Genomic DNA, 21,962 nt, shown 5'->3' with positions numbered 1-21,962 from the left:
AACACAACAAACTGCAGATACAGTCAGCAAGGAGGCCCAGCCCACCTGAAGGGGAAATCAAATCCCAAAAACAACAGTTACTAGGCTGTAAATCAATAATAATAAAAAAAAATAATTACATGATATGTAAATGTTTTACCTGCTGTGCTCTAATTAGCATGCTGTGCTTTTGCTGTTTGCCAAATTGCACAATAAAACTCTTGGAGGGTTATGTCTTTAAATTCATCCCCTTTAAAAGCACCACCACTAAAGCCATACACATTCAGACGGACATCTTTGGTTGCTGTGAGAAATACATCTGATCGGGGTCAGGGGAACCTAAATTTATACAGGGCTTCCTAAAGGCACCAACAGACAAATGATATTGGCAGGAAATGTTTTGGCAGTACCAAACATTCAAGAACACTTCATATCATCTGTTGACAACTTACTGCCATTGGTCCAAAATGTATGACATTATCTATAGGTGTGTTCTAGGGATGTGCAAGAATGGTCGACTAGTCGTTCAACAACTGACTAGTTGACTAGTGATGTTGACTAGTAATTTTTAAACAAAAAATAAAGGTTTTCACTTTAAATTTTAAGACAGCGTGTTAATATTGGAATTATTGTAGTTTAAATAATTGTTTTAATCACAAATACCATTAAAATTAGTATAAGCATAGTATAAACATTATTTTCATAAATCTGACTGTAGCCACCTCATATTATTTGCTGCAGGCGCTAAACTGTTAGCGTGAGTCACGTCACAGAAAACAAGCCCTGCGTGGACAAAATTCACAAAAGTGGGCACTGATGTAGTAATATGCAATATTTGCAAAATAATGTCAAGATAATGTCAATAATGCTAAGAATGTCAAGGATGTGAGCTCAGAGTCAGGGGCAGAATCTTCATCTGGTGTTGCAGAAGCAAAAGCGATAATGGCCGTCAACTGCATTTTATTTTTTTATTTTTTTTGCGAGGAATACTAGTCAAACATGCTTAGCCGACCTACAGAGCAGGGGATACATGACAAAGATCACTGCATGGACCAGGACTAAAACCCTCTCATATGTTGGAAGATGAATGAGTCGATATCCTAATCTCACGCACAGCTGTCCCTTCCATGTCTGTCACAGCCAAAAGACTGTTTTCTGCGGCAGGAGTCAACAGGTTTTACTCACATCTCCTTCCTAAACATGTAGTCTAGCTTTTGTTTCTGAATAAAAATATGTAGAATGATTAAGCCGTTTTTGTCTGTGAAATATCTAAACTTTTTGGGCGGAAACTTTTTTCTTCTTGATTCTCTCATAAATAAAAAAATATCGTCTCTCAGCGGATAACAAGCAGGCATTTGAAACATTTAAACATGGTGAGGCCTGTTTACAATTTGATGCCCTGTTCAGTTCTTTTTTTATTTAAAATGTATCGACAGAATTTTTTTCCATATACATACTGTATATATAACAGTGCATTCAGAAAGTATTCAGACCCCTTAATTTTTTCACATTTGTTATGTTGCAGCCTTATGCTAAAATGCTATAAAAAATTAATTCACATCAATTCACAACCACTCCATACCCAAAAAAGATGAAGCAAAAACCAGATTTTTGAGAACTTTATGCAAATTAAAAAGAAAAAAACTGAAATATCACACTGACATAAGTATTCAGACCCTTAACTCAGTACTTAGTTGAAGCACCTTTGGCAATACAGCCTAAAGTTTTTTTGGGTATGATGGGACCAGCTTTGCACACCTGGATTTGGCGATTTTCTGCTATCCTTCTCTGCAGATCCTCTCAAGCTCTGTTAGGTTGGATTGGGGACCGTCAGTAGACAGCCATTTTCAGGTCTCTCCAGAGACGTTCGATTGGGTTCAAGTCCGGGCTCTGGCTGGGCTACTCAAGGACATTCACAAAGTTGTCCCTAAGCCACTCTTGCGTTGTCTTGGCTGTGTGCTTAGGGTCATTGTCCTATTGCAAGGTGAACCTTCGGCCCAGTCTGAGGTCTTAAGCACACTGGACCAGGTTGTCATTAAGGATACCTCTGTATTTTGCTGTGTTCAGCTATCCTTCAACCCTGACCAGTCCCTCAGTCCCTGCCACTGAAAAACACCCCAACAGCATTATGCTACCACCACCATGCTTCACCTCTGGGATGGTATTGTGCAGGTGATGAGCGGTGCTTGGTATCCTCCAGAAATGATGCTTAGAATTGAGGCCAAACAGTTCAATCTTCGTTTCATCAGACCATAGAATCTTGTTTCTCACAGTCAGAGTCCTTTAGATGCTTTTTTTGTGTCTTGCACTGAGGAGAGGCTTCTGTCTGGCCACTCTGCCATAAAGCCTAGATCAGTGGAGAGTTGCAGTGATGGTTGTCCTTCTGCAAGTTTCTCCCATCTCCACACATGATCTCTGGAGCTCAACCTGAGTGACCATCGGGTTCTTGGTCACCTCTCTTACCAAGGCGGCCAGCTCAAGGAAGAGTCCTGGTTGTTCCAAACCTCTTCCATTAAAGAATTATGGAGGCCACTGTGCTCTTGGGAACCTTCAATGCAGCCAAAATATTTTGTAGTCTACCCCAGATCTGTGCCTCGACACAATCCGGTCTCTGAGCTCTGCAGGCAGTTCCGTTGACCTCATGGCTTTGTTTTTTGCTCTGATATGCATCTACAGCTGTGAGACTTTATATTGACAGGTGTGTGCCTTTCCAAATAATGTCCAATCAATTGAATTTGCCAAAGGTGGACTCCAATCAAAGTGTAGAAACATCTCAAAGATGATTCAGAGAAATGGGATGCACCTGAGCTAAAGTGTCCTAGCAAAGGGTCTGAATACTTGTGGCAATGTAATATCAGTTTTTTCTTTTTAATACATTTGCAATGTTATCAAAATGAAGGGGTCTGAATACTTTCTGAATGCACAATGTATGTATGTGTGTGTATATATATATATATATATATATATTATACACACTGCCTGTCAAAAGTTTTGAAACACTTTATTATATATACACTTTATATATATATATTTTTTTTCTTTTTTTTCACATTTAAGAATAATAGTCAAGTCATCAAAACTATGGAATAACATAAATGGAACTATGGGAATTATGTTGTGACTAAACAAAATCCAAAATAAATCAAAACTGTGTTATATTTTAGCATCTTCAAAGTAGTCACCCTTTGCCTAGAATTTGCAGACATGTACTCTTGACATTTTCTCAGCCAACTTCTTGAGGTATCACCCTGGGATGCTTTTTAAACAGTATTGAAGGAGTTCCCATCTATGTTGGGCACTTATTGGCTGCTTTTCTTTATTATTTGGTCCAAATCATTAATTTCAAAAATCTTTTATTTTTTTTAATTAATTTTTAGTTTTGTAATTAAATAAATTAATATGGTGGCACAATTATATTTTTGTCTACAAAACTAATTTCAAACATTTAAGCATATGCCTTCAGATCAAAAGATTTTTAAGATCATGAGAAACATTTCAGTCAAGTGTTTTCAAACGTTTGACCGGTAGTGTATGTATGTATGTATGTATATATGTATATATATATATATATATATATATATATATATATATATATATATATATATATATATATATATATATATATATATACACACACACACACACACACACACACACACAGGTGCATCTCAATAAATTAGAATGTCGTGGAAAAGTTCATTTATTTCAGTAATTCAACTCAAATTGTGAAATTCGTGTATTAAATAAATTCAGTGCACACAGACTGAAGTAGTTTAAGTCTTTGGTTCTTTTAACTGTGATGATTTTGGCTCACATTTAACAAAAACCCACCAATTCACTATCTCAAAAAATTAGAATATGGTGACATGCCAATCAGCTAATCAACTCAAAACACCTGCAAAGGTTTCCTGAGCCTTCAAAATGGTCTCTCAGTTTGGTTCACTAGGCTACACAATCATGGGGAAGACTGCTGATCTGACAGTTGTCCAGAAGACAATCATTGACACCCTTCACAAGGAGGGTAAGCCACAAACATTCATTGCCAAAGAAGCTGGCTGTTCACAGAGTGCTGTATCCAAGCATGTTAACAGAAAGTTGAGTGGAAGGAAAAAGTGTGGAAGAAAAAGATGCACAACCAACCGAGAGAACCGCAGCCTTATGATTGTCAAGCAAAATCAATTCAAGAATTTGGGTGAACTTCACAAGGAATGGACTGAGGCTGGGGTCAAGGCATCAAGAGTCACCACACACAGACGTGTCAAGGAATTTGGCTACAGTTGTCGTATTCCTCTTGTTAAGCCACTCCAGAACCACAGACAACGTCTTACCTGGGCTAAGGAGAAGAAGAACTGGACTGTTGCCCCGTGTGTCCAAAGTCCTCTTTTCAGATGAGAGCAAGTTTTGTATTTCATTTGGAAACCAAGGTCCTAGAGTCTGGAGGAAGGGTGGAGAAGCTCATAGCCCAAGTTGCTTGAAGTCCAGTGTTAAGTTTCCACAGTCTGTGATGATTTGGGTTGCAATGTCATCTGCTGGTGTTGGTCCATTGTATTTTTTGAAAACCAAAGTCACTGCACCCGTTTACCAAGAAATTTTGGAGCACTTCATGCTTCCTTCTGCTGACCAGCTTTTTAAAGATGCTGATTTCATTTGGCAGTGTGGGCAGGTGCCAAATCCTGCTGGAAAAAGCACCAAAAGTTGGTTAAATGACCATGGTGTTGGTGTGCTTGACTGGCCAGCAAACTCACCAGACCTGAACCCCATAGAGAATCTATGGGGTATTGTCAAGAGGAAAATGAGAAACAAGAGACCAAAAAATGCAGATGAGCTGAAGGCCACTGTCAAAGAAACCTGGGCTTCCATACCGCCTCGGCAGTGCCACAAACTGATCACCTCCATGCCACGCCAAATTGAGGCAGTAATTAAAGCAAAAGGAGCCCCTACCAAGTACTGAGTACATATACAGTAAATGAACATACTTTCCAGAAGGCCAACAATTCACTAAAAATGTTTTTTTTTATTGGTCTTATGATGTTTTCTAATTTTTTGAGATAGTGAATTGGTGGGTTTTTGTTAAATGTGAGCCAAAATCATGACAACTAAAAGAACCAAAGACTTAAACTACTTCAGTCTGTGTGCATTGAATTTATTTAATACACGAGTTTCACAATTTGAGTTGAATTACTGAAATAAATGAACTTTTCCACGACATTCTAATTTATTGAGATGCACCTGTGTATATATATATATATATATATATATATATATACATATATATATATACACACACACACATACATACACACACACACACACGCACGCGTCAAAAGTTTGGAATAATGTACAGATTTTGTTGTTTCAGAAGGAAATTGGTATTTTAATTCACGAAAGTGGCATTCAACTGATCACAAAGTATAGTCAGGACATTAACAACCTGGAAAAATTACTATTACAATTTGAAAAAATTCATAACTTCTTAAACTACAAAGAGTCCTCATCAAAAAATCTTCCACATGCAGCAATAACAGCTTTGCAGATCCTTGGCATTCTAGCTGTCAGTTTGTCCAGATACTCAGGTGACATTTCACCCCACACTTCCTGTAGTACTTGCCATAGATGTGGCTGTCTTGTCGGGCACTTCTCACGCACCTTACAGTCTAGCTGCTTCCACAAAAGCTCAATGGGGTTAAGATCCATAACACTCTTTTCCAGTTATATATAGAATTCAATTAAGCTGTTAGCTGAGGACATGTGAGGTGTCTATTTCTCAAACTAGAGAATCAAATGTACTTATCTTCTTGTTTAGTTGTATCTGGGCCTTCCACATCTCTTTCTGTCCTTGTTAGAGCCAGTTGTCCTTTGTCTTTGAAGACTGTAGTGTACACCTTTGTATGAAATCTTCAGTTTTTTTGTCAATTTCAAGCATTGTATAGCCTTCATTCCTCAAAACAATGATTGACTGACGAGTTTCTAGAGAAAGCAGTTTCTTTTTTGTCATTTTTGACCTAATATTGACCTTAAGACAGCGCCAGTCTATTGCATACTGTGGCAACTCAAAAACATTCATTTAACGAACCAAATAGATTTCAGCTGTGTTTGATATAATGGCAAGTGATTTTCTAGTACCAAATTAGCAATTTAGCATGATTACTCAAGGATAAGGTGTTGGAGTGATGGCTGCTGGAAATAGGGCTTGTCTAGTTTATCAAAAATGACTTTTTTCAAATAGTGATGGTGTTGATTTTTATATCAGTAATGTCCTGACTATACTTTGTGATGAATTAAAGTACCAATTTCCCTCTGAAACAGTAAAATCTGTAAATTATTCCAAACTTCTGGCCACCAGTGTGTATACTATATATATATATATATATATATATATATATATATATATATATATATATATATATATATATGCCTATTAATTTATTTTCATGGTATTTTGAAACACTGACGTTCGGCCTATCGTCTAAGAGTAAGGTGTGTCATCTTTTTTCTTTATTTAGATTTTTTATGTGTAGATTTAAATACTCTGTAGTTGAAATTAGGTCAAACACAGTTTATTCATTCACTTGGAATTAATTTATGAAATAGAGGTTGGCTAAATTTGCGGCTCATAAAATTACATTATTTCACGCCTATGTAAATGTACTATTCCAAAACTGTGTGAACGTAGCCTCTGTTATTATTAGTTCTATTGTTTTTACTTCATTTATGAATTTTACTTATGTAATGAAGACACAAACAACAAAAGGTGTTGGCAAAAAATGCATTTAAGGGTGAAAAACACTGCTACAGCAAACAAAGCACCACAACAATATTTTACTATCAGATTTTTTGGCTCGGAGCAATGTTCCCATCGTTTCATACAAAATCCGTAAGTTTCTGTTTTGATGACTGTCAGTTTTGTGCACACAAAGGTTATAGTTATTTATTTTTTGTCTATAGCCTATTATTAAGAAATGCATCTGACTGATGTCTTGTGGAAATGACTCCAGCCTAATTATACAGGGCTTTGTTGACCGACTAGTCGACTAACCGTTGGCATAACCCACTGACTAGTCGGTTTTATACATCCCTAGTATTTTTGACCTGTAAGCCATTCACACTTCTGCCCAGAGTGAGACTCACTGGTATGCCTCTAATCAGTATTCTTCTGTCTGTATTCTGCCCATTGCCATTTGACTGTGGCCCACTTATCGCCATTCCAATGCATCTTGCAAGAGATTTTAGAAACAGAATTTGCCCCGCTATTGAAAAATTATATGACATTTACACTTTGAACACTGGATGTCGCTATCACATACAACCAAAGAGATCACCTTTGCATGCATGACAACAATACATGACACATTCTCATATTGTCTTCATGTTTAAAATTTTTACTGTAGTGAAGTTCCATCAATTTGTTAATTTGCATATGTAAATGAATGGTGAAATCGAGAAATGTCTATAAATAAAATCTAAAAAACATAAGAGCTACAGGGTGATATGGTTGCTGGCCATATCACCCTGTAGAATGAATTATTCTTGTATATTCTCTTTCTTCCCAGTGTATAGTCAATAAACATGCAGATTAAGTTAGCATTATCAAAGTTCCACCTGCATTGTTGTCAGTGGATGGAAGTCAGTTTTTATAAATCAATTAAAGTAATTTAAAACAGTTTTTTTTTCCTACTTTAAAGTAATATTTCCAGGCAAAAGTATCCTCCTGGGTTGAGTGCAAAGATCAATCACTGGTGACCAAATATATACAGTGTGTGTGTGTGTGTGTGTGTGTGTGTGTGTACATATATATATATATATATATATATATATATATATATATATATATTCAAAATAAACTGTAGTCTGAATTTGAATTGCTTGGCCCTCATCTAATTTGAATGCAATGCAAATAGAGAAATACAAAAACAATGAATAAAAAAAAAAAAAACAGTCAGTATCTACAACTGCATTATGCTTAAAATACTGAATAAAAATTAATTTAACATGCTAAAACTTTCTATGTAAAATTTTATGTAAAACAGTCTCTTCTTACTTGAGTTGTGTACACTGAGCATTAGCCTGAACAGCCTGAAGCTCCTAATTTTTCCTCAAACATTTTGCCATGACAATTGCCTTACTCAGATTCTGTTGTACAGTAAAACGGTAGATGACACACATAGTAAAGTGGCAAGTTAAACTCTAGAAACTGTTTAAAAAGACTTTATTGCTTATTGTCGTTTAATTGATTTATCAAAACTCTAATCATCCATTGACAACAATGCAGGAGGAACTTCAATAATGCTACTAATCGGAGCCAAATAGACCTCTCTCTTATGCTTTTGATCATCACTGCCCAAATGCCCACCTAGTAGTGAAGTGGAAGCAAGTGAAGATTGAGCATTAGCATTCTACTGCGTTTCCTGCAATGCCAGGATGTCCAAAGTTGAAATTCCAAACAAATTTGAACTTCTGAAATGTTAGAGGCAAATTTGTAAACTAAAATATAATGGACTGAATATTACCTGTCGAAAAATAACGATGGAATTTAAAAAAAAATGTTTTGGAACTTAACTTTGGAAGGTTAATATTTATTATTGAATTTTTAATCATTTTTAGTAAAAGAGTTAAAATATTTTCATTTGAAATATTTACTGCATAAATATACAACAACGTTAAATTGCAACCCACCCCAATGCCCCAAAATGCAAGCACTATTAATAAAAAGCTTTTTTTTTTTATTATTATTCAATTAATTTCAACATGCTTTTCTGTAACAAAGAGAGATTATGCCAAATTTACGGTCACTCCCTCAGCAGCTGTATTAGAAACCTCATCACAGCTGTGGTAACTAGTTTTTTTTAAACTAATTCCAGGGTAGTATAATACAAAGTATAATTTTATAAATTTACACTAAATAATTACATTTGAAAAAAAAAAAAGTTCTAAAATCTAGCAAAGTTTTTTTTTTTAAGGTGGAAATGCACCTGTCTGTGAAATGAGTCTATTAAATAAAACATACTAAATGAAACATTGAACATAAAGGGCGAATTCCAAACTACATTTTTGTGCACTTGAAGGGCACTGCGGGAAGGGGACACCACACGAAGGGCCGTTCCAAATGAAAGTGAGCAACTCAAGGGCCCTTCCACAAGGCTGTTAGCGAAGGGTACATGCAATGATCACTTCAAGTCATTTGACCATTTATGATCACGTGACCCTGGGTGGCATGTCCTCACGATATGTTTTGAAGCATGGTTGTCAGTAAGAACATATTCCATGTTTAAACGCTCGGGCAAGTACTATAGCCCTTTTGTAGCAGATAAGTCTCCTCCTCTGCAGTTTACATTCGTCCTCATACATAAGATAGTAGACAGCCATAAGCAGATATACTCCAAAAACAGGATCAGTTTTTCCTCGTCTAAACTGAGATAACCTAATTAAGCACTCATGCACCAAATAACTTTCGGCGGGAAATGTTCATTCATGTAATTTTTTTTAACATTTATGCAGTAGCCTACAGCTATATATTATCATTATAAAAACAGCACGTGGGGAGAGAGTATGAATAAAAAATAAAAAAGACACAAAAGGCAATGTTAGAAAAAAAAGAAAAAACTATTACAAAACGTATATTTATTTGCAACAACAACTTAATAGCAATAAATAAGAGATTCCTGTTGTAAGAATAAGGTGATGGATGCTGCACTGCATTGTCATGGTAACATTTTATGCGAAGATAAAGAAGTGACGCATGTCTGTCATTACTCCTTTCATCAAGGGTGTTCCAAACAGCCTCGTATGATACGCGAGTGCCCTGCACCCTCCAGAGTTCCCACTTCAAGGGCTCTACCCTTTGGGGTGAGTAGGGCATAGGGATGCTCACCTCCGACTGGAAATCCCCCAAATTCATACTAAATACTAGAGTATGTTAGCGGAGCGGGGTGTAAGGGGAGCGGCATGATTGCTCCATGAGCGCTCCACTAACGCTCCATCATGAGCACAACACCTGTTAATTGCCCATAATGCAGCAAGAATTCACCATGTGTCAAGTGTTATACACTATTGGCATGAAAGAAAGATGTAATTTTTTATACTATCAGAAAGATTGTGTGTATCACCAGTACAATGCAATGTTTTGTCATGTTACAACATAACTCGTTGGAAAATGAGCTTGTTACTGGAAAAGTTACAGTACTACTGTGAAAATAGTATACTATTGTCATGCTACTATATAATGTAAAGTTAGTAGCTACCTTTTCTTTACTGATGCGGGGGCGAGGATCAGCGGGGCGCCACAGAGAACGTTAATGCCTTAGGTGACTGCCTATACTGCAACTGCTAAGATCCGGCCACTGATAATTTCAAAGCTTTACAGAAATCATTGATGTCATTTTCCACATGAAAATTATTTATTTAGTCTACGCTTTGTTTGGATTTCCTTTTGTTTGCTATTAATGCTGGCTACTTTTTACAGAATGTCAGTTCATGTCACTGAATCATTGAAAATAATTTAATCTGATTTTGTATACTGCATTTTTCCTTCATATCATTCAGCCCTATCGTATACTATTATGTAACAAGTAACAATGGAACAGAAATTGTAACAGGACTAGTCCAGGCACCCTGGATGTATGTAACTAATGAAAATGTTTAGATTTACAAGAACAAACCCAAACACTAATGGACACCTGGATTGCAGCAGTAAAGTGAGATGGCTGTATATCTATTAACAATTGTAGGATATGTTGCACACATTTTTATCTCTGGTAAGTGAGCACTTTTTGCCAACTAACTGCAAGTTTGACAGGTAGAGTCTAGCTAGCTAATTAAGTTTAGACAGTATTTCTTTTTGGGCTCTAAAAGTGACCTCATAGATCGTTCCCATTATAATTAAATAAGCTGTGACTTTTCTGCTTTAAGCTGGCACCACACTTGCAAACTTAAAACAACTCTATTATGGCTGAGGGAGTCACACTTTCCGACTGTTTTCCTGAGATCTCTCTCTCTCTCTCTCTTCAGTCAGAGGTATGACTCAGTATCCCCTCGAGAAACCTATGTCTAAATGTGGCTTTCCATTAGTAAATAATTTTTCGTTTAATAAAAAACTACTGTTGTGTCTTTGCTTTATTTCATAGAAAATTTTAATAGTAATTTAACATAGGAGAAAAACAGGAAAAATTATTGGTGACAGACTCAATATGGATCAAAATCGGCATTTGTGATGATATGCAGCAGAGTGCGATTGCGGATGAAAACGTTCATATCAGGTTTTGTATATATTTTATTAGTTCAGTTTTAGCTAGACTTACAAATTATGCAACTTAGCTTTCTCAAAACTCAGCTTTAGTCCTGGGAAGCATCAACAGTCTCTGATCAGAGGACCTTAGATAACAGGTTTGTTTGTACTAGTGCTGGGAAATTTAACATGTTAATTTCTACGAATAATATTTTTAATGCGTTAAAAAAATTTAACAATTAATGCAGTATCCGTTTTTTTCTTCCTGAAACTTTACACAATAGGAGAAAGGAGTCCCAAGTTGGCCAGGGCTTCTGCTGTCTGCCAGGAACAAACCCAGGCACATTTGTACAATGTACATTTGTGCACGTCACTCATTATGCGCAACGCATTTCCCGAGCACAATAAACACTGTAAATGCCATATCTCTTCACATTGCCCAAAAATGCTCACTTAAACTTTCATCTGAACCTCTGTCAAAAGTGAAACAGCCTGAGTGAGACCTAGTGTGTGCGTGATAGAGACAGAGAAGGACATGGCCGTTCAGCAAGCTGCAGCCAGGTATACCTGTACAGACGGAACAGTATCCAGAGAAAATAAGTTACGATTTTAAATTTCAACAAATTAAACTCCAGCATTTCATATGTTTTATATCTGTATGTATAGTGTCTAATAATGCATTGGCAAAGTACACTTAAGTTTCTCTTGCCAATACATTTTCATATTAATTGAATCTGTCAATTTTATCCTATTATTAAAAAAAGCCCACTGGGAAACGGCAGAAGATTTTGCCCAAATTTTAATTGCAACATGTCCATTGATTTTACGACATGTATACATATACTTGTTTTAAAAATTAATACCTGTAAAAATGTGTCTAACCCTATCTGCAAAAAACAAAAATAGAAACTGAACATTTTAACGTACATATTTAAATTAAAATAAATGATGACTAACCAATTTCTTGCAGACAAAGTATAAAATAAAAATATTTATGATGATTTTTTAATGTTTGTTGTAATGTATCATGCACCATAATTTAATCATAATTATAGAAGACGGTGCGATTAATTAGTTAAAAATGTTTAATAGATTCACAGCCCTAATTTATACACAATAGGTAAGAAAAATAAGGCGCCAGTCCATGTAAAGACTTCTATTTAAAAAGCAAAATTTTAAAATCAATTCTTTAAATGGACTGGCAATCAATCAACACAGAGAAATTAAAATTGGAGTAATACGTTCACGTTTGCAAATGGCAGTCAAAAGTCTAGTGGTAGCAATCTGGACCATTGGCAAATGAGCAATGTATGACTGGCTTATTCTTATGTAAAAAGAGTTACAGTAGTTGAGACTAAATTAAAGCATGAATAACTCAAACTCTGTTTAAAAAAAAAAAAAAAAGGCTTAATTATGATCTCAGTTTATTCTCATTAAGGTTAAAAAAATGTAAGGACACTCAAGAATTAATATCAGACAAGCAGGTAAAAAAGGATTCTAAGGATTCTTGTCATTCCGTTTCAACGGCAGATCAATTTAAGTGCCGTCTGCTAGGGCTGGGCATTAGGACGATGTAATCGGATATCGACAATATTTTACAAATATCCCAATGACGATTGCGACACTCATTGACAGAGGATGATCGACAATATCGGAAAATGGCAAAACTATGGATCTGGAAAGTCGGCAAATATATTAAACAGTAGCCCAGGGGGGGCCTGGGTAGCTAGGTGAGTATTGATACTGACTACCACCCATGGAGATGTAAGTTCGAATCCAGGGTGTGCTGAGTGACTCCAGCCAGGTCTCCTAAGCAATCAAATTGGCCCAGTTGCTAGGAAGGGTAGAGTCACATGGGGTAACCTCCTCGTGGTCGCGATTAGGGGTTCTCGCTCTCAGTGGGGCGTGTGGTAAGTTGTGCATGGATCGCGAGAGTAGCATGAGTCTCCACATGCTGTGAGTCTCTGCGGTGTCATGCACAGTGAGCCACGTGATGAGATGCGCGGATTGACTGTCTCAGAAGTGGAGGCAACTGAGAATTGTCCTCTGCCACCTGGATTGAGATGAGTAACTGTGCCACCATGAGGACCTACTAAGTAGAGGGAATTGAGCATTCCAAATTGGGAGAAAAGTGGATAAAAAAAAAAAAAACATTAAAAAACAAGTAGCCCAGGGTGTGAAATTAGCACCCGTCACCCGCCAAATGCAACGAGGCTGAATCCAGTTCGCAAGCTCCTTGTCCAAATGCAGGTATTTCATGCGCGGGTAATTTTGCTCATCTACCTGAAACAGTAGGGCGACCTGTAAGACGTCTTTGAGTGACACATGACAAGAAATGCTATTGGAGACAAAGACACGCGCTTTAAGAAACACACTTTATTATATTTTTAAGAACAGTCAAATGCTAGTGACTGATTCGCTGTTTGTTTAGAGGCGTGCAGCACGAACCTGTCTTGTTTAATTCGTCTGAAAACTGTTTGCAAGAAAAATGTTGTCTATGAGAATGCTGCAAATAATCTCCGATCAACTCAGAGGTGCAGTGAGTTTAGTTCGCTTTATTTCCACAAAACAGTTCACGGTTAACATGCATTGTGAACGCAACACTGCAGGTGCAATAATATATACAGTGCATATAGAAAGTATTCAGACCCCTTCATTTTTATTTACATTTTCTCATGTTGCAGCCTTAAGCTTTAAATTATTATTATTATTATTATTATTATTATTCACATTAATCTACACTCCATACCCTATAATGACAAAGCAAAAAAAAAAAGATTTTTGATAACTTATAATTGTGATAAATTATTTTTGATAACAAAAATATAATTGTGCCACCATATTAATTTATTTCATTATAAAACTAAAATTTTATAAAAAATAAATAAAAAGGTTTTTGAAATTGATGACTTGGACCAAATAATAAAGAAAAGCAGCCAATAAGTGCCCAACATAGATGGGAACTCCTTCAATACTGTTTAAAAAGCATCCCAGGACGTTGGTTGAGAAAATGTCAAGAGTACATGTCTGCAAATTCTAGGCAAAGAGTGACTACTTTGAAGATGCTAAAATATAACACAGTTTTGATTTATTTTGGATTTTGTTTAGTCACAACATAATTCCCATAGTTCCATTTATGTTATTCCATAGTTTTGATGACTTTACTATTATTCTAAAATGTGAAAAAATATTATAATAAAGAATGAGTAAGTGTTTCAAAACTTTTGACCGGTAGTGTAAGTATTTATCTCAGGTGCATCCCATTTCTCTGGATCATCTTTGAGATGTTTCTACACTTTGATCGGAGTCCACCTGTGGCAAATTCAATTAATTGGACGTGGTTTGGAAAGGCACACACCTGTCTGTATGTGGTCTCACAGCTGAAAATGCATATCAGAGCAAAAAACAAGCCATGAGGTCAAAGGACCTGCCTGCAGAGTTCAGAGACAGGATTGTGTTGAGGCACAGATCTGGGGATTTCAGCTGCATTGAAAGTTCCCAATAGCACATTGGCCTACATAATTCTTAAATGGAAGAAATTTGGAACAACCAGGACTCTTCCTAGAGCTGGTCGCCCAGCCAAACTGAGCAATCGGGGGAGAAGGGCCTTGGTGACACTGTGTCCTAATCAGATTCGACGCAGCAACACACGATAAAAGGAATCTTTTTCATGTTAAGAATTTGTTCCTAACCAGCCGCGACACGACGGCGACAGGGCTTTCTATTTTTGGAAAGGTTTCTATTTCTGCAAAAATCGCACCAGGCAGCGCAATCAACAAATGGGTCTAAAATTATTCTTTTTACAGTATATTAAAGCCAGCACCACACTAGTCGGTTCAGAACAACTTGATTTTGGCCGAGGGTGTCACATACCTACCGAATGTTGTGCTTAAGGTCTCGTTCTCTTCACTCAGAATGGCAGAGGGGAGACATACTGTCTCATTCTAACTTTCTCTCTGCTTCCCTGGAGATCAGCGAAATAACAAGAGGAGTACCGCGTGAACATAAACAATCATAACAGACTGAATAAGTATGTGATTCATAAAAGTAACTTTTCCTTGTGTATGTGTGTGATTTTGTATTTATTCCCTCAGGCCTTGCCATAGAAAGCATTAAGGCGCATATGTGAGAAAATGAGTTGCGTTCAATAAACATACTATTCCGTCTGTGATTTCTCTGTTTTGTTATTGTTATTGACAGTTATCCTCATTTTAATGTATGAAAATCACAGTGTCGCGTCGTGCCTAGTGTTGACAGACAGATTCTTGTTGCTGGAATCTTATCGTGTCGCGTCTGGTTATGACAAGGTGTAACAGAGGTGACCAAGAACCCGATGGTCACTCTGGTTGAGCTCAAGAGATCATGTGTGGAGATGGGAGAAACTTGCAGAAGGACAACCATCACTGCAACACTCCCATCTGGGTTTCTTTGGTAGAGTGGCCAGATGGAAGCCTCTCTTCAGTGCAAGACACAAATTAGCACCTAAAGGACTCTCAGACTGTAAGAAACAAGATTCTATGGTCTGATGAAACGAAGATTGAACTGTATGGCCTCAATTCCAAGCATCATGTCTGGAGGAAACCAGGCACTGCTCATCACCTATGCAATACCATCCCAATGGTGAAGCATGATGGTTGTAGGTTGTAATGTTTTTCAGTGGTAGGGACTGGAGGATAGGTCAGGGTTGAAGGAAAGCTAAAACGCAGAAAAATACAGAGATTACCTTAATAAAAACCTGGTCCAGAGCATTAAGGACCTCAGACTGGGCCGAAGGTTCATCTTCCAACAGGACAATGACCCTAAGCACACAGCCAAGACAATGCAAGAGTGGCTTAGGGAAAACTCTGTGAATGTCCTTGAGTGGCGCAGCTAGAGCCCGGACATGAACCCAATTGAACATCTCTGGAAAGACCTGAAAATGGCTGTCCACCGACGGTATTTATCCAACCTGAGAGAGCTTGAGAGAATCTGCAAAGAAGAACAGTAGAAAATCTCCAAATCCATGTGTGCAAAGCTTGTCACATCATACCCAAACAGACTTTAGGCTAATATCGCCGCCAAAGATGCTTCAAATAAGTACTAAGTTAAGGGTCTGAATACTTGTGATAATTCAGTTTTTTCTTTTTCTCAATTAACATTTTTTATTGATTCATAGATATATAACAAAGAAAAACACAACATATATACATTGAATCAACATTTAACCCCCACTACTACCCATCCCCCTCCCCAATCACCAACCCCACTCTGACCCCAAACGAACGCCCCTGTAGTCTCAAATAATACACACAAAATATAATAATCATACATAATTAAAACTAAACTTCCCTCTCCACAGCCCTTCCCCGAGAGCCCCCCAAAAACGCTAAATAACTGCTCCATTTCCAATTAAACAAATCCCAAAACCCCAGCCTTCTACTTGACACCTCCTCGAAAGCTGCCACCCTCCCCATCTCAGCACACCACTCCGGAAATGAGGGCGTTCCGTCCGACTTCCATCCACTTAAAATAATCTGCCTGCCAATCATAACACTGGTCAAAACCTAATTTTTTTATGTTTATCCCCCAAATTGATGACCGCCCCATTGCCCAAAATACAGAGTCTGGGGCAAAATGAAATCTGAGTGCCCAATACGTCTCACATAAAACTCTGAACCCTCAACCAAAATTCTTGGATATTAACACACCACCAAAAAACATGGGTTGTGTCTTCATCTTCTGATTGGCATTGCCAGCAGGTGTGTGTCTTAAAGACCAAGCCTATACAGTCTAGAGGTGTCCAATAGAATCTATGTAAAATCTTGTACTGCATAAGGAACACCCTTGCATCTCTAGATACAGACTTGATGTTTTTTAGAATCCTAGCCCACACTCCTTCCTCCAATACCAAGTTTAAATCTTTCTCCCATAAATCTCTTGATTGAAGTTAAAGCTCCATCCCCCAGACTCTGAATTAGCAGGGAGTAACACACTGATGCCTCATGACCTTTTCCAAAAGCAGTAATCACCTCTCCCAGAGAATCTGTCGCTTTAGGGGGGTGTGTGCTACTCCCAAAAATAGTACAGAGCAGGTGGCGCAGCTGTAAGTACCTATAGAATCTCAAATTGTTGAACCAAATTTTCAAATGATCTCAACACTCCACTCTCATATAGGTCACAGAGTGTAGTAACCCCCCTCACAGTCCACTCTGACCAGCTATTAATACATAATTTGGGGTTCAGCCATATGCTTGAGGCAACATTTAAAAAAATGTCTGAATTAAACACTTGTCGAGTGCAAATGCGAGATAATGGTGTAACTTCTCCACTAGTATGATAGAAAGGCTTTGCAATGGCAAAATAGGGGCAAGAATTTCCTTTTCAATACAAAAACAGGGAGGGGCTCTCTCAGGTGGAAGTGACTAATAAGCCAAATGACTGAGACTGAATGCATAATAATAAAACAAAATCTTGGGTAGGCCTAGCCCACCTTTGTCAATTGGCCTATGTAACTTATTGAAATGTAATCTAGGACGCTTACCATTCCAAATGAAGGACTTTGCTATGCTATCAAATTGTTGAAATAAGAGAGGGGGACATCTGCAGGGAGATATTGTAGCAGGTACTTCCATTTTGGAATATAATTCATTTTAAAAACATTAACCTTCCCAATCATAGATAAATGTAATGAAGCCCACCTGCCCACATCGCTCGAAAACCTTTTTATTAAGGGGTCAAATGATCTCCATCAGACAAATTTGCTGGGAATAAAATGCCCAAATCCTTAATGCCCTGTTTGGGCCACTGGAAGGTGCCCGGCTGAAAAGCTGTTACTGGGCAGTATGCTGTCAGAGCCAAAGCTTCAGATTTAGACCAATTGACTCTGTATCCTGAGAATTTAGAAAAGGAATTAATAATTCTGTGGAGGCAAGGTATAGATCTAATGGGGTCAGAGACTAATAACAAAATATCATCAGCGTAAAGCAAAAGCTTATGCGCCATACCTCCCACCACCACCCGTGGAAAATCATCTTCCCTTCTTATTGCAGCTGCTAATGGTTCCAGGGCAAGACAGAACAATAATGGGGAAAGAGGGCAACCCTACTGGGTGCCCCTATCCAGAGTAAAATAATCTGAAATTAATCCATTTGTTTGTACCGCTGCTACCGGGTGTCAATAAAGTAACTTAATCCATCCAATAAAAGTATTTCCAAACCCGCAAGCTTCCAAAATCTTAAAAAGATAATCCCATTTTACCATATCAAATGCCTTTTCTGCATCAAGTGAGATGGCAGCGACCAGAGTCTGATCATTCGCCACTGACCACATGATATTAATGAAACGCCTAATGTTATCAGAAGAGCTGCTGCCCCGAATAAACCCCACCTGATATATATGTATGAGATGTTATAACTTAATCGGTTAGCCATGATTTTTGTCAATATATTTACATCTAGCTGGATCAGGGAAATTGGACGGTAACTCATACACTTGCTTGGATCTTTGTCCTTTTTAATAATCAGACTGATCCAGGCTTGTGTCATGGTTGGCAGAAGCTTTCCATTCTTTAATGATTCCGTATAAACATCTAACAAAAGTGGAGCCAGTTCTGTAGCATAAGATCTAAAAAATTCAGCGGCAAAGCTGTCTGACCCAGGAGCCTTGCCTGTAGGCAAGGCCTTAATTACCTCGCCAAGTTCCTCCTAGGTTATCTCAGAATCAAGATAATTTTTTTGCTCAGTCGTCAGTTTAGGGAGTTCTAATAGTTCCAAAAGGTTTCTAATATCTTCATCAGTAGAGGAAGATGTGGAACTATAGAGATCAAGATAGAATTCTTTAAAAGCATTATTAATATTAATGGTCAAGGTAAATATTTTACCACCAGCAGATATCACTGAGGGAATGGTAGAAAAACACTCTCTCTGCTTTATATATCTAGCCAAAAGCTTTCCTGCCTTGTCCCCTGACTCGAAGTATGACTGTCTTGCCCTGAATAGCCAAAACTCCACCTTCCGTGACAAAACAGTATTTTATCTGTATTTGATGGGTCAATTCTCTGAGGCCATCAGATGACATTCCGTGCTTCAGCTCTACCTCGGCACTTTTAATATTCCCTTCCAACTCCATGAGTTCTCGTGCTTTAGATTTTTTGGTAAATGAGGCATACTGTATGATCCGACCCCTAAGAACCACCTTAAGTGCCTCCCAAGCCATGTCCACAGAGGACACCGAGGACCAGTTGGTCTCCATATAAACATTGATCTCAGCCTTTAACATTTCTTGGAATTCAGGATTTTGCAAAAGGGATACATTAAAGCGGCAACTATATGATTTCTTTTTCTCCGTATGTGGCAACATCTCTAAACTCACCAGGGCGTGATCTGAGACTAAGATGTTACCAATTGAGCAATCAACAGAGGAAATGTGAGACTAAGATAAAAAAAAAAATAAAAAAAAAAATAATAATAATAATAATAATATTCTGGAATAAATCTTATGGACTGATGAACATTTTTTTTTTTTTTTTTTAATAGTCCCTACCAGATGGGTTCAAAAGTCTCCAAATATCTGAAAGACCAAGATGTTTACACATCCTGTGAAGCATCAATGTTGCTCTAGGAGGCTTGCACACTTTTGCTTCACTATGATCAAAGAATGAGTCCATCAATAGATTAAAGTCTCCTCCCAATATTATATCATGAGGGGTGCCAGCGGCTTGCAACATCCCTTCAAGATCTATAAAAAAACCCTGATCATCAGCGTTAGGTGCGTAAATATTAGCCAAAATCAACATTTGCCCCTGAATTTCTGCTAAAACAATAATGACTCTTCCTAATTTATCTTTAATCTGTTTGAGACATTTAAATTGCAGATGCTTACTTATCAATGTAATGACTCCCCTGCTCTTACTTGAGCCAGTACTAAAGAAAACATGTCCACCCCATATCTTCCCAAATTTTTCAGCTTCCTGCAGGGAAATATAAGTTTCTTGAAGAAACACTATATCATATTTCTTACGTTTAAGAGGAGAAATAACTTTCCTTCTTTTTATGGGGTGCCCCAACCCATTCAAAAGGCCGTTCAGTTTCCTCGGACAGTCAAAAGTATGTTCAATGAGCCGGCCCATTCAACTGCTATATGAGTGCAACAAATGACCCAATCACTCCAATGTCCTGCAAGAAATACTCCACAAAACAAACTCCAACCAATAGAAGGCATGAGCACAAAGAATGTGCAGATTCATCCACAACACTGTCCCGAAGGAGTGCTGCTACACAAAACAAACTCCAGCCGCTAGGCGGAACCAGCACAAAAAGAAACAAAAAAAGGCGCTCAGCTTCCTCGGACAATCAAGTGGATATGGAGTCGGTTCACTTGGCTGCAACGTGAGAACCACAAAATAACTTAGTCCATTGACTTTATGAAGGACATGGCTTTACGGCCATCCTTAGTATCTATTTTCAATTTGGCCGGGAACATCAGTGCAAAAGTGACCTTCCATTGATGCAAGTTTCTTGCATTCCCTGAATCGATTGCATTTCTCTTGTTGAATTAGCAAAGTCTGGGAACAAGAAAATGCTGTGGTTCTTCCAAGAAAGCCTTCCTTTACTTCTCGCCTCACATAACATGAGACCTTCATCGGATGATGTCAGAAATCTGGCCAGAATTGATCGGGGCCTGTCTCCCTCAGCGGATCGCCGAGCCGGAACCCTGTGAGCTCGCTCGTTTTACAGCTTATGGCCTGTTTTTTCGAGTAGACTCGGAAAGAGCCCGTCCAGGAATTTCACCATATCTTGACCTTGTTCGTCTTCAGGAATTCCAACAATTCGGACTTTATTCCGCCAGTTACGATTCTCCAAATCCTCCAACTTCTCCCAGACACGCTCCAAATCCACCCTGGTCGCTAGCAGATTAGCAGTTAATTCCCTCTCCGATGACTCCAGATGATCGATCCGTTTCTCAACACCTCAGCGAATTTCCTTCACCTCTCCGGCCAAATCGACTCCCTGGCTCGAGACCTCTGGAGGGGCGTCAGCTTGAGCACGTAAGTGTATTTTAATGTCTCCAGAGCCCGAGGATTTTGAATTCTTTGACATATTGTCTTCCTAGAACAGCTGTGGATCAGAATACACTCTCACCAGAATTTCACCGGTTTATGACACAAAAAGTATCAAAACTAGCAAAGTGTGCAGAGCTCATCGTTCACACATCCGAACCTCGCATGGCGTCACGTGACTCCCCATCAATACAGTTTTTTCTTTTTATACATTTGCATAAAAAAAATGAAGGTCTCAAAAAACTGTTTTTGCTTTGTCATTATGGGATATGGGAGTGTAAATTTTTATTTTATTTTATTTTTTTAAAGCATTTTAGCATAATGCTACAACATAACAAAATATGAAAAAAATGAACGGGTCTGAATATTTTCTGAATGCACTGAAGTGATTCAATCATAAAATAATACAAGAGATGTTCACCTTGAATCTAAAATTGAGTTCTATTTTATTTTCTTTGGGCATCATTAACTATTACCAAAACACAATACAAACACAAATTCAACAAGAACACACATTTGGCATTATTTTGGGAACACAAAAGGAATTTATTAGGCTTATTTATAATGATTTTTATTATTATCTTTAAATTTACAAAAGTCTTTATTTCTTAATTTGTAGGCTATTAGTAATTTTCCACCTGCTGTTGTTGACGGATTCTTGCGTGATGGGAAATGGGGCCGTTGGAGAGGGTAAATGTTTGGAATTGGGGAGGTGGTTATATAAGA

General features: G+C 37.8%; 1 protein-coding gene across 2 annotated transcripts in view; it reads right to left on the bottom strand.

The window, feature by feature from the left end:
* The window catches only part of cebpz (CCAAT enhancer binding protein zeta), a 139,116-nt gene that overhangs the window by 58,855 nt on the left and 58,299 nt on the right, over positions 1 to 21,962 (bottom strand). The window lies entirely within an intron of this gene.

The sequence above is a fragment of the Myxocyprinus asiaticus genome, chromosome 25 (genome assembly GCF_019703515.2).
Source record: "Myxocyprinus asiaticus isolate MX2 ecotype Aquarium Trade chromosome 25, UBuf_Myxa_2, whole genome shotgun sequence".
NCBI classification, from domain to species: Eukaryota; Metazoa; Chordata; class Actinopteri; order Cypriniformes; family Catostomidae; genus Myxocyprinus; species Myxocyprinus asiaticus.
This window is presented reverse-complemented; position numbering and strand designations above follow the sequence as displayed.